The 19,628-nt window shown below is 40.6% G+C and overlaps 1 long non-coding RNA gene across 1 annotated transcript in view; it reads left to right on the top strand.

Annotated features, from left to right (window-relative positions):
* Positions 1-19,628, top strand: part of LOC109911571 — a 262,617-nt gene that overhangs the window by 79,426 nt on the left and 163,563 nt on the right. The gene's annotated exons all lie outside the window — the stretch shown is intronic.

Here is a 19,628-nt window from a genome sequence, read left to right as displayed (position 1 = left end):
GAACGAGCAGACAATGTACACTGTTTAACGGCAGCCTATTCCTCTTAAAGGGGAGCTACAATCAGCACTACTTGTTGTGTAAGGAAAAAGAGATCAAATGGAGCAACAGCCAGGACAGGGGTCTGCCATGTTGTTGAGGGTGGTTTTGGAGGCCTCAGTCCAGGAGGTCAACAAGAAGACAGGCTCTGTTTTTGTAGCACAACAAGAGGCTCTCAAGGTATACCCTAAGAATAGAATGCGAACAAGCAGCCAGGGAAGACAATTCTTGGAGTCTTGCCTGAAGTACTTGACAACAATTTTGCAGAGGTTTAATGACATCAGGTGGATGGTCAAGGTCAAATGAATATAACTTTATAGGACATTGCCTAACCTCACTGCACTATCCATATCTCTCAATGCACAATGCGCTGCACACCTCCATCGCTTACCCATTAGCAATACCCAGCAGCCAAGACTCAGGCCTAACATTTCAGATGCTCTACCTCAAGGTTTCCCAAATTAGGGTTGTGAACTCTGCAGCGGCAATGGCTTCTTTGACGCTCTGACAGAATGCTCTTAGCTGCATGGCCCCTTTAAGCCATCACAGTTACTTTTAATAATGGGCATGGCATATCTAACCAATCCCTAAGGCCTGTTGCTGTCCGACAAAACCCAAAGGAGGTGCTGTTTTTACTTGAAAACTCTAGGATTAAATAGCTTTCCTCCCTGTCTCACAGGTCTCTCAACCCCTCCCTTTTTACCCCCCTGTTACAGCGTCCCCACTCCCTTGTTCTCTCACGGGCCTCCTATTTTCTCAGGTCTGGGGTCACGGCAATTTTCGAACAATGGGAAGAGTTTGAGAAATATCCTTTACTTAACCTTCACACATCCAGTATTGATATTCAGTAATGTGCAGGCACATCACCCAAATAAGTCTGCAACACAATCACTGACAGGATTGCAGGTAACTTGCAGAACAGGTGGCACACAACCCCGTGTATCAGTGTGGAAATAGAGGGCAACAAATATGCCTGCACCACCTAACCCCACTGAAGGTGACCATGCTCAGCACACAGGAAGGGCTATCACAAAGGCTGTTGCATCCAGTGTCAATAAGGTCTTTCAAGATATGGGTATTCTCAAATCTTACCTCCCATGTTTCCAACTTTCTGCTGTCTGAACTGAAGTATGAGCTCCAACTAATGTCATCATAGATGTCTTGCTGTCTACACGCCTTCCTTACTGCGCTCCCCAACTCCCCACCATCACCTCACTGGAAACCTTGATTCTATTTTTCCACCTTCAGATACCCAAGAAGCTGCCTGGCTAATGCAGTCTCCTGAAAAATAGCTGCTTCAGACTCCTGAGGAAGAAACACAATCCTTTAGTCCATTTCAAACCGGCAGTCACCAGTTCCAACACTAGTGCAGCACTTATTTTAGTATGCAGCAGAGAGTCAGGATCATCTTATGGAGAGGCATAAATGGTCTTAGCTAATCCAGGGGGACAGGATCATTTTGCTGTTCCCCTGACAGTCATGAAGTAGAACTGATTTCTGCGACAGGAAATGAAGACTTTAGCGGAATGGCTTATCCTGTTCTTGTTGCAGTCAGAATTCTGCAGTGGATCTGTATGTTAGACAATATTAACTCTTGTCTTTGAAAAGGCCATATTCAAATTTCAATAACTGACAAATTTGATTCTTAGCTAAACTAAGTGCAAGGACAAGAGATTGGATTTATACAGTAAAGAACTGCTATAATCTAATATGGATGGATAAAGGCTTTCTGTAACAGTGATAGAGTGAGATGTACATTTTCTTGTGAATTCACTATTTGTTTGTTTCTGCATAACTTGCATAGTTACATAACCAAGAACAAGAATTTTTAATGATATTAATGAAAAGAAATTAGCAATGGACAATCTTTTGGAATGGGAGATTCTATTCAGGAGGATTGGGGGCAAACCTTAAAATCAAATTTTTGAATGTAATAATCTACTTTTCAGTTTATGAAGTATCTATTCTAAGGATATCATGGAGCCCCAAGTCTAGAACTATTGTAAGGTGTAGAGCTGAATGAACACAGCAGGCCAAGCAGCATCAGAGGAGCAGGAAGCCTGACGTTTCGGGCCTAGACCCTTCTTCAGAAAATGAAGAAGGGCCTTTCTGAAGGGTCTTTTTCTGAAGAAGGGTTGAGGCCCGAAACGTCAGCCTTCCTGCTCCTCTGATGCTGCTTGGCCTGCTGTGTTCATCCAGCTCTACACCTTGTGATCTCAGACTCTCCAGCATCTGCAGTTCCTACTATCTCTGAAACAATTTTAACCCCACTGCGAAGCCTCTTCTAAGGATGCCTACCATTTTCTGAAGAAGAGTCTAGGCCCGAAACGTCAGCCTTCCTGCTCCTCTGATGCTGCTTGGCCTGCTGTGTTCATCCAGCTCTACGCCTTGTTATCTAGAATTATTGTGTTATGGAGGCTACAAAGGGTAAATTGCTGTTTCAGTGACCTGATTTGACCTCTTTAGTTTTGTGATCATTTTTAAAGCCCAGGTGGCCTAATTTTACATCCCTTAACCTTCCGAGCAAAATCTTCTCGGATTTAAGACTTTGCTGGCCTATGATAATAAAGCCCTCAAGCTGAAATCCTGCTTTATTACTTATAACAAGGAAACACTAATGCCAATTACAGTGCTTCCACCTTTTCCCAGCTGACATCAGCTTATTGAACACAGGCCCGGGACTGAACCTGACACCTTGTTATTCCGCATGGCTTAATGTCTGATCATGTGGTGCAGTTGTCTTCTAAGCTATGGGGTACTTAAAAACCCAAACTTTAAAACAGAAAACCAGAAAAACAGAGAACAAATGAATTCAGTTGAATAGAATTAGGAATGGCCATTTCAAGTATGATGTTATGAAAGAAAACAATTGATCTCAAGGGAATGTATGTTCACCTTACAGAACTGGAGGATCCACATATGTCAAAGCAATTCAATAAGTTACTTAAGATTTTACAGGAATGCAGCTACTCCTTATTGCACAAAGGAAAAAGAAAACAAAACCTGCAAAAAAAAACAATTGATTTATTCCTGGTAGTGTTGGGAGAGTGCTGGTGACAGCATCTCAAGGACTTCCTGCTTTTTTTTTGCCATTGTAGCATGGGACCATTAACATCTAACTGAACAAATTGACTGTACAATATCACGCTAAGGCACTCAGCTTAGATCTTGGTCCTTGAGCCCGAAATGAGATCCGATCCATAATCTTCTAATTTAGATGCGAGTTGTCCACCACTTAGACAAGCTGATGCAACTTGAATAAACTCACAGACTGATTGCATTATTCACAATATTTCAGTAAATAAGTTTTGAACTTCTTACTTTAATTTTGATTTTAGCATTGTAATCAACCACAGTACGTTGTGATGATTTGTCATGGAACTAAAATAGTGAAGTAACATTGATAAATTTAATTCTTTTGACCATTTGATGTGATCGACCTCAGTGTTACATGCTGGGACAACTAAGGTGGTTTCCATAGTGACAGAATCTATGACATCACATACAGCCTTCACAAGCTGAGCTCCCAGCACTGTCTTCATAATAATTAAAAACCCAATTTTCCACATTACTTAGAAAGGAAGGCTAACGTTTGCTCTTTAAGTACCTAAGAAGGAAGCGTTATTATCACTACAGAAGATTTTAGTTAAAAAGGCATATGTTATAAAAGAAATCGGAAAAGATGCTGCTAGGCATACACTACTATGAATTGCTAAATGAATCTTTTAACTATTTTTAACAAATTGTTTCTAAAATAATTATTCTTTTAAAAGTAATTAGTTTGTCATGAAATTGTACTGCTGATTTATTATGCTGTTAGAGCAATACAGGAGATTATCTTCCAGATAGCTTTTATCAGGAGTGCAAAAAGATTTGCAGCACTCCTTCGGGCAGTTCTTTGCTGCTGTAATCTTGCTGGCCTGGTCAGTGGACATTATTCACTGAGGTTCAGTTGCTTAAACATAGAAAATCCATTGCCATTGCATCGGAAGTGCATTGTGGTTGAAATGCATGCTAATTTAATTGACAGTTGCTGGTAACAGTTCAAATTGTAGCATTGATCCCTAAAGCCACATATGATACCAGTGGTAATTCAGAAGATCAATTTGAATGAAGCACACACAATTATGTGAAATGGAAGAAGCTTGTCTGTTTCATACCCATTAAGTAATCACATTTTCAATGCGACTATTCTTACGAATGGGTTTGGTGCTTAATTCTTAACTGCAGCATTGTTAGATAATAGTCTAGTGGATTTTTTAAAACTTAGAGTTAAAATGGTTCATTGTCATATATTTCACTAATGAACTTCATGCTTCATGATAGTTCGCTTGCTACATCTAATTCTTAGAAAAGGGATGCATACTTGGAGATCCATACGTGCCACCAATCAAGTGGTTCTAAATTTTCTGCTTTGTACTTTTAGTACCTTAACGTTACAATAATATGTTACAATGTGTACTTTATCAATTATCAGTTCACATATGCAGAACATCACCTCATAAACTCTGCCACACTCCCATTAACAAGGTTTATAATTACAAATGTAACAAATGTTGTCCTTTATTTACTGGCTGTGTAGGTTTACTGGGTATGAGAATTAATTCTTTGTCCTAATACAGAGCTGCTTAAGGCACCAATCCTTGTTTTCTACTGAATTTTCCACTGTAAAAGTTACAGAACAGTTGTGTCCATGTAATTTGATTACATTTGGTTAGCTTGTTGTACAATTAAGGGATATTAATTCATCCTTAAAATCATTGTATCAGCCTTTCTAAATTGTTGGTCTTTGCTGTACATTGGTTTGTTTTCTCTTCACATGAGGCATATGACTCAAAACCATCATGGAAAGCCAGTCTGTCATTTCATGATGGCTTCACTTCTTGGACACACGGACTATGTATTTTAGTGGAAACCTCCTGAATTATAGAATGGCTCCAGTCATTGTACTTTAGACTGGCCTGAGAGCTATTCTGAAGGGATGGGGCAACAGTTAAAACAATATTGGTTCTGTACTCCTACATGCTTAATCAGTAGAGTGCATCTCAATGGCAAATTACTCAACACTGATTACCAGGGAATATAATCTGCCAACCTTCTTATAATTATAAAGTGTATATGGCTACTACATTTTGGGACTTTAGCTATAAATTTAAGGTAGTAAAGGGAGTCACGTCACCTGTTCCAATCAAAAACTAAAGTACACAAAATGGCAAAAAAACTAGTGATTGGCCAGGCGATTGAACATTTTTTATGAGGAGAGATTGGACAGACTGGGGTTGTTTTCCTTGGAGCAGAGGAGATTGAAGGGGGACATGATTGGGATGTGTAAAATAATGAGGGGCAGATAGAGTAGACAGGAAGGACCTTCTGTATGACTGGGGCATATATTTAAAGTAAAGGGCAGGACATTTTGAAGGACATCTAAGTGAAATGGTTTCACCCACACGTTGGTGGAAACCTGGAAATTACTGCCTATAAGTATGACAGAATTAGAAACCCTCAACGTTTAAGAAGTATTTAAATATGGACCAAGTGCTGGAAAATGGGATTACAATAGTTGGGTGCTTGGTTCTGAAAAGCGCAGATTTGATGGGCTGAAAGGCCTTTTTCTGTACTATAGATTTCTATGACTCAATTACCCTTCGAGGAACCAACTGGGAAATTAAAATGGGGAAGAGGGAAATGGCAGATAATTTAAACCAATGTTTTGTGTCAGTATTCACTGTGGAGGACACAATGAGCTTCCCAAATACAATAGATAAGCAAGGTGCTAATCAGAAGAAAGATCTTGTAATGGTCTCTAATGCAATGGACAAAATATTTGACAAACTAATGGGAATTAAAGGCACACAAGTCTCCAAGAGCTAATGACCTGCATCCAAATATTTCAAAGAATGTGGAGGTGAGATAGTGGCAGCATTGATTGAAATATTCCAGAATTTACCGAATTCTGTGAGGGTTCCAGCAGATTGGAAAACAACTCCTGTTCAAGAAGGGAGGGAGACAGAAAGAGGAAACCATAGGCCAGTTAGTCTACTATGTATCATTGGGTAAATACTAGAGTCCATTATTAAGGAAGAAATAGCGGGACATTTAGAAAAGCTTAATGCAATCAAACAGACTCAATGTGGTTTTGTGAAAGGAAAATCATGCTTCCCAAATTTGCTAGCATTCCTTGAGAATATCACAGTTGATAAAGTGTAAATGGTCGATTTAGTGTATTTGGATTTCCAGAAGACATTTGATAAATTGCCAAGATATGAGCTCATGATTTTGATGATAATGTATAAGCATGATGGTGGTTTGGGTGACACACAGAAGACAGTGTGTCAGGATTAGCGGGTCCTTTTCAAGTTGGAAAGACGTAAGTGTTGGAGTGTCAGAAGGATCAGTTCTAGGGTGTCAATTATTTACTATCTGTTAATAATTTGGGAGAGGAGCAGAGGATAATGTTTCCAAGTTTGCTGACAATATAAAATTAAGTGGGAGGGAATTTTGAATGAGGAGATTTGGAATCTGCACGTTGATTATAGACAGGTTGAGTGAGTGGACCAATCTTGCTAGATGGGGTTTAATGTGGGAAAGTGTAAGGTCACGTACTTTTGTAGGACAAATCAAAAGCAGGCTATTATTTAAGTGGTGTGTGACTTCAAAAATGTGCAGCCCAGGGATCTGGATGTTCTTCTGCATGAAAAACAAACATAACCATGGATGTGTAGCAATAATTAAAAAGACAAATGAAATTTTGCCCTATATTGTGGAGGGTTGGAGTTTAAAAATAGGGGAGTCTTGTTAAAACTGTACAGGAGTGTTGGTGAGGCAGCAGCTGCAGTATGGTACCGTTTTGGTTCCTGCATATAAGAAATGATGTCCTGGTTTGGGGACAATTCAAAAGAAATCTATAAGAATGATTCCTGAGGTGTATGGCTTGACTTAGCAAGAATGGCTAAACCAGTTAGGCCTTTATTCATTAGATTTTGGCAGAATGTGAGGTGATCTTATTGAAGCTTACCAGATTGTAAGTGGGCTTGACAGGCTAGATGTTGAGAAGGTATTTTCATTACTGGAGGAATCTCAAACTAGGGGGAAGCATAGTTACAGCAGAAGGAGACATGTTAAAAATTGAGACGTGAAGGAATTTCTTCTCCCAGTTGGTAGTGAATGTCTGGAATTTTGTACCTCAGAGAGTTATGGAGGCTAGATCACTGAAAACATTCAAAGAGTAGCTGGTTACACATTTGAAATATCAGGGAGTTAAGAGCTTTGATGACCCCTTCGGAATGAGTCCTCCCCAAAAGAGAATTTGAGGCCATGATCTTGTGGAATGGTGGGGCAGGATTGAAGGGCTGAATGGTCTGCTCCTGTTCCTGTATCTTCTGTTTTGCAATCTGTCTGGCAGTAACCCTGGGTGATTTTACTGTTAGAGATCAAATGAAGGCTCAAATTGCTTTACTGCGAAGAAGATGCACGTATTTATGCTTGAAGTTGATGACAGCAGTCTCTGCATTTGCAATGCATTGACTCTGAGTCACCAAAATTCCCAGAACGATATTCTTAGTTACAGGTTGTGGGCAGTTGTGCTGTAAACAGCCCACTTACTTTTAAGATGGGAAGGAATTAAGATCAAAGATTCTAAATGAACAACTTGGGCTGGTGTTCACTAGCGAAAGGGATGAGAGGGGCATAGAAATCATGGAGAAGTGATATTTGTCATACAATTTAAAAAATTAGCATAGAGTGAGAGGAGGTTCTGAAAGGTCTGGCGGGCTTACAGTTAGATATATCTCCAGGCCTGGATGAAATGTATCCCAGTTTATCGAGTAAGGCGAGGCAGGTAATATCAGGGGTGTTTGCAAAAATTTTCAGTTCCCCTGTGGTGGAGGACAGCCAGCGTGGTCCCATTGTTCAGGAAGGGATCAAGGGATGAACCAGGAAACTACAGGCTCGTCAGTCTAACCTCAGAGGTGGGGAAACTATTGGAAAACATTCTGAGGAACAGAATTGATCTGTATTTGGAGGGGCAAGGATTAACCAAGAACAGTTAGTGGTTTTGTTAAAAGGTGGTCAGGTCTGACCAATTTGATTGAATTTTTGAAAAGGTGACCAGGAGTGTAAATGATGGCAATGCTTTTGATGTGTTTACTTGGACGTCAGGAATACTTTTAATGGGAGACTGATAGCAAAGGTAAGAGGACATGGGATCCAAGGAAATTTGGCAAATTGGATCCACAATTGGCTGAGTGGCAGGAAGGCAGAGGGTGGTGGTTGCGGGGTGTTTTTCCAACTGGATGTCTGTGTCCAGTGGGGTCCCACAAGGGTTATTGTTAGGGCCCTTGCTGCTTGTGATTGATATTATTGATTTAGACTTGAATGTAGGAGAGTTGATCAGTATGTTTGCAGATGATACAAATGTGGTGGCGTGGTAATTGGCGAGGAGGATAGCCTTAGATTACAGGAGGATACAGATGGCTGTCAGATGGGCTGATCAGTGGCAAATGGAATTCAATCCTGAATAATGTGAGGTAATGCACTTTGGCAGGACCACCAAGGCAAGGCAATACACAATGAATGGTAGGACCTTGGGAACATAGAGGATCAGAGAGATCTCTTCAGGTATCAGGACAGGTGGATAAAGTAGTTATGAAGGCAAGTGATATACTTACCTTTATTAGTTGAGACATAGAGTTTAACAGCAGAGAGGTTACGCTGGAACTGTATAAAATGTTGATTAGGCCATGGCTAAAGTATTGTGTGCAGTTCTCGAATTGAGATTTACCAAGATATTACCTGGACTGAAAAGTTTCAGTAACGACGTGAAATTGGACAGATTGTGGTTGAAAGAGCAACGGAGATTGAGAGCGTACATAATTGAAATGTATAAAATGATGATCCTGATAGGGTAGACAGGAAGAGACTTTGCCCCTTGACAGATAGATCAAGGACCAGGAGGTATAGATTTAAGAGAAGGGGTAGAAGGTAGCAGAGATGTGAGGCAAAAGTCTTTTTCTCTTAGAGGATGATGGGAATCTGAAACTCACTGCCTGTAAGGGAGGTAGAGGCAGAAACCTTCCTAACATTTAAGAAGCATTTAGATGTGTATTTGTGATGCCAAGGCTCATGGGCCAAGTGCTGGAAAATGGGATTAGAACATAAGAACATAAGAACTAGGAGCAGGAGTAGGCCATCTGGCCCCTCGAGCCTGCCCCGCCATTTAATAAGATCATGGCTGATCTTTGAGACTCAGCTCCACTTACCCGCCCACTCACGATAACCCTTAATTCCTTTACTGTTCAAAAATTTATCTAGCCTTGCCTTAAAAACATTCAGCGAGGTAGCCTCAACCACTTCACTGGGCAGGGAATTCCACAGATTCACAACCCTTTGGGTGAAGAAGTTCCTCCTGACCTCAGTCCTACATCTGCTTCCCTTTATTTTGAGGCGATGCCCTCTAGTCCTAGTTTCACCTGCTAGCGGAAACAACTTCCCTGCTTCCACCTTATCTATTCCCTTCATAATCTTATATGTTTCTATAAGATCTCCCCTCATTCTTCTGAATTCCAATGAGTATAATCCCAGTCTACTCAGTTTCTCCTCATAATCCAACCCTCTCAACTCTGGGATCAACCGAGTGAATCTCCTCTGCACCCCCTCCAGTGCTAGTATATCTCTTCTCAAGTAAGGAGACCAAAACTGCACACAGTACTGCAGGTGTGGCCTCACCAGGACCCTATACAGCTGCAGCATAGCCTCCCTGTTTTTAAACTCCATCCCTCGAGCAATGGCAGACAAAATTCCATTTGCCTTTTTAATTACCTGCTGCACCTGCAATCCTACTTTTAGCGATTCATGCACAAGGACACCCAAGTCCCTCTGCACAGCAGCGTGCTGCAATTTTTTACCATTTAAAACATAGTCCATTTTGCTGTTATTCCTACCAAAATGGATGACCTCACACTTATCAACATTGTACTCCATCTGCCAGACCTTTGCCCACTCACTTAGACAATCTATATGCCTCTGCAAACTTTCAGTGTCTTCTGCACACTTTGCTCTACCACTCACCTTAGTGGCATCTGCAAATTTTGACACACCACACTTAGTCCCCAACTCCAAATCATCTATGTAAATTGTAAACAATTGAGGTCCCAACACTGATCCCTGAGGCACACCACTAGCCACTGACCGCCAACCAGAAAAACACCCATTTACCCTTACTCTTTGCTTTCTACTGGTCAACCAATCCTCTATCCATGCCAATACATTACCTGTAATACCATGCAACTTTATCTTATGTAGCAGCCTTTGGTGTGGCACCTTGTCAAATGCCTTCTGGAAATCCAGATACACCACATCCACAGGTTCCCCATTGTCCACCATGCAAGTAACGTCCTCAAAGAATTCCACCAAATTAGTTAAACATGACCTACCCTTCATGAACCCATGCTGGGTGTTCCCAATGGGACAATTTATATCTAGATGTCTTGCTATTTCTTCCTTAATGATAGATTCAAGCATTTTCCCCACTACCGAAGTTAAGCTAACTGGCCTATAGTTACCTGCTTTTTGTCTACTTCCTTTTTTAAACAGTGGCATCACATTGGCTGTTTTCCAATCTGCGGGAACCACCCCAGAGTCCAGTGAATTTTGTTAAATAATTACTAGTGCATTTGCTATTTCCCCCATCACCTCTTTTAGATTAAAATAGGTTGAGTGCTTGTTGTTTCTGCTTTTGTCAAAAATGGACTGAAGGGCCTTTCTACTGTGGAGTAGATCCGTATGAATCTAAGATAGCTAATTAGCATGTGTACCTAAATGCAAGGTTATTCTGTTTCTTGTTGCCATAGGATGGAGCGCAGAGGGTGTCATCTTTGAGATTAGGTTACAGGCTTTCCTGCATTGCAGTGAATATCACTGACAGAGGACTGGAATTTACAGGGCCCCATATTCTGTGCACGCCAGTTTCAAAAGTGGTCATCAGCCTGCTCAGTTGAAACCTGGCTGCCGTGCAAGCAATCTTAATTGTTTCAGAGTGGAGCCAGACTCTCCATCTGAGGTGAATTCCTGCCTGAGAGAGCTGTGGGCCAGCCTCTAATAGCTAAACAGCTTTGTGGTCCCAGCAGCAGGTTTGAATGGTGGACCAGCCTGGTAGCCCCCAGTGAGGTGGAGGGGTTGGGGATGAGGGGAGGGAACTAGGTTTGAGCAAGTGGAGGGTTAAACCTTGAGAGGGACATTCGTGATGATGAGCACAGGGCCTTCCAGTCCCCTCATACCCCTACTCTAGCCCCCAACCTTTCTTCCTGACAGCAGTCCATGCAGAGTGTCAGCAGTGTTTTTTCGATCTTCCCTGGTCACATTTAAAATCACTGTGGAGATACAGTATGATCCTAAAGTGCTTTATTGATTGAGCTCCTCTAAGAACAAATACACTGGTGGGGATGACATGTAAAATCCCACCTTGAGATTCTGTGTGGTCAGCAGAAAGAAAAAGCAGCTTAATTTCTCAAATTACCACAACCAGATACCAGAGGGAAATGGTCTCTAGTCAAAGAGATATATCCTGCAACCTTCTACAGATTTGAGGTGATTTGTTCTGGCATAGTGAGGAGAAAAAAAGAATAATTTATTGCGAGATGTAGATTTGAGCAAAAACTGTGGAAAGTGCCTCAAGGTGGTTGTTCAAAGCTACTACTCGGTGAATCATGGAAATGGGAATCCAATGAAAGCAGTAAGTAACTGTAGAGCGTTTTCAAAAAAGACCATAATTCTGGAGAGCGCAATACATCTACAGTATACAAGGAAAATGTCACTATCTGATAAAGTATAAGTTGTCGACCAAATGAAAATAATATTTAGTCAATAGTCAATTGGATTTAAAGTGTAAAATTTTACCATGTCATTCTTTCAGCTATAACTAGAAGTTCAAATTTGTTTACAGTGTTCATGGTCTTAGCAGAGATCATTCCAACCTTCATTGCAGTGAATACGAATGTTGATAACAGCTCTTGACTCCTGTGTCTAAATTACATGACCAGAGGATTGAGCACAAGAGGCAACTGGCAAGGCTACTATGATGGTATTTTCAGATGGATTGATACAGATAAATTAGAATATTTAATTCAATGTCAAGTTATATACAGAAAGTATAACCAAGACAGGGACAGAGAAAATAGGATTATGAGAAGATAAAGATACAGATATACAGTTAAGTATATTCCTTAATATCTTCAATAATAATTACATCCAAATCAGCATTCTTGCTTCTTGCTGGCTTTTCTTCCTACCTCTCCTGCCAATATGGAAGATGGTAGCATGCTGATAATATCACGAGACCAGCAGTCCAGAGGCCAAGACTCATACTTTAAAGACATGGATTCATAACAACCCATGGTAGCTGTCGTTTGTATAAAAACTGAAATTGAAATTTAGTCTCAATAATAGTGACCATTGAAACTATTATCAACTGTTCTGAATACCCATCTGCTTTACTAATGTTCTTCAGAGAAGAAAATCTGACTTTCTTATCTTGTCAAATTTACATGTGACTCTATAACCACAACAATGTAGTTGACTGTTAACTGCACTCTGAAATGGCCTAACAAATCCACTCAGTTTCAGATTGATGAGAAATACTTACGTTACAGTGACTTTCTCATCCCAAAAAATCAAAAGTAGTGCCTGAATCTTCCCATATTATGGCTAAGTGTCAATTTTGGGACGTTTCATGGAGGGTTTCTCGCTCCGAGTCCTAGTAGTTTCGCTCATGCAATATTACACTGCTCACCCCAGTTGATATGCACCAGGCCTCCACTCTTGCACTCTTCAGCAGTAAAGTTACTCGCCAATACCGGGTCTATATGGTGATCACATGTAGGGTGCAATATTCAAACCCGAGCTGCATGCCATTCCAGATGCTGCCAGCCTGGTCTGAAGTAGCCACCTGCAATGTCTGTGGTCCAGAGGAACATGCAACAATGCCGCAAGAAGGTTAATAACCTCCAGCACTCTGCAAATGTCAGTGACACCATCATCTCTCTGCTTCCATACACTCAATCTAACTCTACCTTTTCAGCCCTCCCAGCAAGGTCCATTCTTGCTACTGCAGACAGCATCTTCCCACAGTGACTCTCACCCACTCCATTCCCCCAGGCTTCTTGCCCTCTGCGCTTCCTACTCACTCACTCAGGACACTTTACCACATTTCTTGACAAAGTACAGACCAACCCCTGACTGACCATCATCCCCCTTGACTTGACTAAGGACAGCTCCTCTTAGACTTTCAGACATGGCCATTTGGTTCACGCACATTCAGGGTGTTTGCTGGCACATGCTATAGCACTGTGCCATTAACCAATATGTTTGTGCCCTTTGACTGGCAAACATGACCAGCTGCTTGGCTTTTTGCTCTCTGTGTTAAAAGGCAACACAGTGCAAGATACAGATGCTGTGAGCATCAAAGTAAGCACAAAGTGAGTGAGCACCTCAAAATCAAGCTAAATCCCTAAGATGCATCCATTTCTGATGCATGAGATGGGTGTGAAGTGGCCTGGCAGACCAGTACACTGTAAAGTGTCAGTGAGCTACTAAGTGCAGTACTGAAGTGCTGAATGTGATTATAAATTAGTCTCTGAGATATGCCTTGATCATGTGGTGAGGCTGGTGCATGTCCAGTGCTACCCTATATGGATAGATCAAGCAGGAGGTTGCTGCCCGTAGAACATGTCCTGGGATGTTGGGGAATACTACCTTAGAAATATGCCCAAAGGACACACCAGGGAAGTGCAGCTACCAGGTTGGGAATTGTTACTGTCTAATTTCTTTCCTGTACCTGTGAAAATAGCAATCTGCATCAAGAAAAGACAAGGTTAGGTAATAATAAGATGCGACTGCATCCAAAAAGCCCCTGACCACTCACTGGCAAGATACTCATCCAATCCTTGAAACTTAAGCAAATCATCAGAATATTCTCGACACTGAGCATCTCGTTTCTTAATTCTCGCTAATATTTCCTAACTGTCTTGCCATTGCTCACTGTACCTGCTAGGAGCATCCTGCAGCCCATTCAGGTTCCATTTTAATCTTGTGTCTCCTTGTACTTTAGAATTCTGCTGTCCAGCACTATTCAGGAACATTGGGAAACTGTATTTTGTGGCATCTGTTTTATTATTGTACCTCTGCTATTACATTGTTTTCAATCTTCTAGATTGCTGGACAGTTTAGCTACAAGACAGCAATTACCAAACTGTTTTTAAATCTAACAAATATATCAGAATGAGGAAGCTGATAAGTGACTTAGATTTTATGAGCAGCAGCATAGATAACAGAAAGGCATAGCGGACATCTTTTGTACTGCTTATCTGTTTTGTAAAAGTATTGAACTTTCAAGATGTATGTACTATTTTTAAACTTGTGTAATATTTGAATTACAGTTTTGCTCAGTGTTAGGTGGGGTCAAAATATATAAACAGGCAGATTCAATGACAAAGGTTGCTCTGTTTTTACAAAAAACAGACAAGGTGCAGATGTTACAATATGATCTTCCCATACAGGAGCTAGTTAATGTGCAGAGAAACTCGATGCTTTAAATTATCAGGGGACTGGGGTCTTATCAGCTTGGCAACATAGAAGCAAACCAAATCATTACATGATATCATGATTCATTTGGGGATTGCAGGTCAGGGTTGGATAAACCTGCCTTTTTGATCCATGACCAAGCCTTGTACACCTTATCCTAGTTATTGCCCTGAAAATGCTGACATGACCGCACAGCACTTGTGCTAAACTCAGAAAGCCAGTTTATGACCTGTCAGCTGATAAAATGATGTGATGAGCATCTTAACCCTTTTACAAGCAGAAAACTGCTTCAAGGAAACATAACATGAAATAATTGGGAAAGGTGCTCAGTCTGGCACTCTGACCTTTCAATCTTAAGTGTGATGAATTTTGTTTGCACGAGGCAGTTGGCTTGCAGGATTAGCTGTTATTTAAGGAGGAACCGGTGGAGCATTAGTGCATTTCCTGTTAGCCAATTCCCACCAGCTGCAACAAATTGCTGTTTAACCCATGAGCTTTCAAGGTTAGAAATTCACAATACCTAGAAATTCTTTGTGTTCAAATATCAGCATTAACAGGTCAATATCATCTATTTTCAAAAACTCTTGGGTCTGAATCTTAAGGCCTTTTAATGAAGTGTTATGTTGGAGGGCTTCACGCTACAGGACTGAATGAGTTTCCTTGTTGAATCTTACAAAACTCACCACATTAATTGCCGTTCCAGCCTCTATGGCATGTAACATGTCTGATTTCCATGCCATATTAATACATGACCCTCCTGGAACAACTCACTGGATATCCTGGGATTTGTAGTGCGGGCGCCATTTTTAAAAGATCACTGTGCACCCAGGCAACAGTATCAGTCCGGAGCTACCCTGGACATAACAGAAGAGGGAATTCAGCACCCCTCTGTACAGGCAAGATCCTAGAGGTCATGTTGGATGGGGTGGTGTACAGGCAAGACTTTCTCTTCTCACAGGAGCAGCTGTGGAGCCCACAATACTAGACATACAGATCTGATCCAAAGTTGCCTCCCCACCCCGCCCCCCGACCAGGATTAAAGTACAGAAGCGACCTGTAAATGGATCCGAGATGGATCTTACAGGGTGGGTTCTTACAGGGTGACACATGACAGATGCCAATGTCTGTGGATGTGGATGCATGTGGCCTGTGTCCATATGCACATCCTGAGATGTTGGTGCCCAGCTTCCAACATGAAGGTTGTTCAAAACAAGCAGCGAGCTGAATTTCTCCAGGTGCTTGCTCTTGTTTCCTTGAGTTTTCCCAAAGTCTAGATTGTTTGGCAGGCTTTGTAAGATGGAAGTTTGGATGTTAATGAGATGAGTTGTGACGTTGACAAGATGGATAATGAATTAATGATGTGTCAATTGGCATCTTGCTGTGGCCGAGCAAGAATTTTATCATCCGACCTGTGAATAGCATGAAAGATGAAGAGATTTGTTCTCAAAGTCGAGATGGGCCTCACTGTACGTCATCCGATCCTATCTCACATATCGCCATAGACCACATCACTCAGACCTGAATAAGATTACACCCTTGATTTTTATTTGCAGCCAATCTGTGGAAATTGTGAAAGTTGGACAGCATTGCAGAATGACATATTTAGAGGACCTTGTAATGGAACGTTTTTTGTTCATTCATGGGCTTTCTTACATATGGCACCATTTACTGCCTGTCCCTCAATGCTCCGAAACTGAGTTGCTTGCTAGGCAGTTAAGAGTAAACCACAGTGATGTGGGTTAGGAATCACATATATAGACCACACCTGGTAAGGATGACAAATTTCCTTCTCTAAAGGACATTGGGGAGCCAGATGGGCTCATCACTGGTTACACGGCCTCCATTAGAGTATCTTTTAATTCCTCTGAATTTTATTGATTGAGTGCTTTCTTTCACCATCTGCCATGGTGGGATTCAACATCACATTCCTGAACTTGCACAGAGCTTACAAGTCCAATGACACTGCTACTATGCCATCATGTCCCTGAGTATGACCTATGGAGGCAGGGTTTTAATTTCATAATGACTGCTTGAAATACCAGGGAGGCATGATTCGTTCTTGTAACAAGTGAAGAATACTAAATTCTTTTTGCTCCATCAGTGTTAATTGATTGGACTTCCAGGTTGAGTTTTCATTCTCAAATCAACATCTTAACTTTGTTTTAACTGAGCCTTTAATCTGTTTATGTAGTTCAGGAAACTTGTATTTTCCTCTGTCAACTATACGTGTGTAAATTGGAACTACGAGCAAGAGACCGCCAGTTGGCCCCTGGAACATGCCCAGCCATTCACTAAGGTCATGGCTAATCTGATTGTGGTTTCAAACTCACATTCCTGCCCAACCCATGATACCGTTTTACTCCCTTGTTAGTCAAGAATCTTTCTATTTCTGATGTATAAATGTTCAATGACTCTACTGCCTCTGCACTAGGGTAGAGAGCTCGAAAGACACGGGGCCTTTTAGGAGAGAGAGTTTCTCTCCACCTTTGTCTTGAATGGAAGACCCCTTATTTTTAAACAGTGTTTCCTAGTCCTAGTCTCTCCCATAAGAGGAAGCATCCTTTCTGCATGCATCCTGTCAAATTCCCTCAGGACCTAATCTGTCTCAATAAGGTCACATTTTATTCAAATAAACTTCAGTAAACACAGGTCCAACCTGTCCAACCTTTTGTTATAGGACAACCCCCTAAATCTCAGGGGTTAGTCACCTGACCCTTCTAACGCATTTATATCCTTTTCTTAAATGAAAAGATCAAAACTGTCCTCAATAGTACGGAAGTGGTCTCACTAATGCCCTGCACAAATGTAACAAAACATCTCTACTTTTATATATCACTCCCTTTGTAATAAGTAATAACATTCCACTTGCCTTCCAAGCCACTTGCTGTATCTGCATACTAACATTGTGATTCATGTAGCAGAACACCCAGATCCCTCTGTACTTGAGTTCTGTGTTGTCTCTACATTTAAATAATATGTTGTCTGTTGTTACATGTTCCATAGTTTTACCTCCGAGCACAAATACAGTCATGAAAATAGAGATGAAAAGTTAACCAAATATCACCAATATTATCACTCTATAAATCAAAAAACACGCTAACAATTTTTTTTCTTATTTTCCTTATAGTTTTCAAAAATAATGACATTTTCCCTTCATTTATTCACATTTATATTAAGTATTAGCATAGAGTCATAGAGATCTACAGTTCAGGAAAAGGCCCTTTGGCCCATTGTGTCTGTGCCATTGTTTATTTCCCTTGTATCTTCAGCCCTTTGATCTCACCACCCTTTTAGGGATATGAGCAACTTTACTAAAAGCTAATTCCAAAGGGTTTTATTTGGTTTTCTGTACCAATAGGCAATCCAGCATCTAACCCAAGCAACCAATTTTTTAGGGATTAGGACATTATTTGGCTGTTCTGTTATTTACTGCTGAGCTAACATTTGTCATAATCTCACATGTAACCACACATTCTTTCGCAGAATCATTGGATAGCTACCAGCATGAGAAACCTTTCTGACACGTTTTTGACATTACTGTGATCAGCTATATTTCCCTATCCTGTCTAAGATCATCCAAATCACGACACAAGGATTGAACCTAGAACCGTCACAAGTTTGTAGGGTTCAATTAGTAGTGAAATTGAGGGGAATCACTACATTTTAGTTTTTAAATAGAAGAACCACATAAAAATTATACAATCAGTATAGCTTCGTAAACACTTAAGTTAAATTTACGAACATTATAATGAATTGAGGAGGTACCCTTTATCCATGAAAATTTCACAAAAAGCAAATCAAAATCAGAACAAAACTAATATGTTTACCTGTCATACGAAAGCAGTGAAATGGAGGTGCATGGAATGATAAAGAAGGTCTAAATCATAGCAGGAAATCAAAACCCTATTTCATTTTTTGCTACCATATTTCCCCTCTCTGTTAAGTTCATTTTCCTCATTGCTTGTTACTGTCTTTTGTCCCTCCCAATTGTTTTTCTTAGCGTCTATTATGGTTTGTTTCTGTCACATCTTTTTTCTCTCTTTCTTTGTTCTTTTATTTTATGTTTTCACTTTTCTATTCTTTGCATTTTTCTTTCTTTTCCCTTCACTATTTTAATTTGCTCATTTGCAGCCTGGCATTAGGAACAAAAACACAGCATGTGGCCATGATATCGCTGCATGTTGTTACTCATTTGCAATGCTGGTGACAAACAAACAAGCAGAAAAACAAATACACCCAATGAACAAAGTAGGTGCTTTTTCTCATTGGAAAACTCCTTGGTTGTGCAAGGGAATGGCAAGCCTCACTTGGCTCAAATGTTACGTAGTTACATTACTCACTAAATAACATGTCATACTGTTGCTATGATATCTATAAGGCCAACATATCCTGACCACTTCTTTATGTGGCATTTAATTCTGTTCCGAATCATTTCCTGTAAATAGTGCATTTCTTGTCACGAATGTTTCAGATAATCTTTGTCAAAGCTATGAATTCCTATAGCTGTAAATCATAATCAGGTGTGAGTCTACTCAATACAATTGGTTTGCCATTATTTAATCAAACATTGAGGCACAATCTCTCATCTCCTGACTGTGATGCTGATTTAGTTTGAGAAATGGTAGGGTTGCATCAGTATGGTAAAAATAGCCTGACATAAACATCCATATTTTCTAAATATGTCAGTGCATGCACCAGGCAAATAATTTAGCGGCTCCCTTGTGCATGAACTGACTCAAACCAGCTCTCTGTATATACTCAGGGAATCACATTCAGTCATCTCACCTGAACTGGAAATCATCTCAGTGGGTTTGAAAGTATAAATGAGGCATTAGTGCCTGTCACAATAGGCTAGTTACTACTATATCTAATAGAGACATTGCCCAAGAGTGCAGTGGGGCCTATGTAATTTCTTGGGAAATGTGCAATAAAACACTAAACCAGAACAATGCATTTGTTGATGAAGTCCTCGTCGGTTTGGGGACCTTTATTTGTATTGGTTTGTCCACACGGATTC

This window comes from Rhincodon typus, chromosome 16 (assembly GCF_021869965.1).
Source record: "Rhincodon typus isolate 14 chromosome 16, sRhiTyp1.1, whole genome shotgun sequence".
NCBI classification, from domain to species: domain Eukaryota; kingdom Metazoa; phylum Chordata; class Chondrichthyes; order Orectolobiformes; family Rhincodontidae; genus Rhincodon; species Rhincodon typus.
This window is presented reverse-complemented; position numbering and strand designations above follow the sequence as displayed.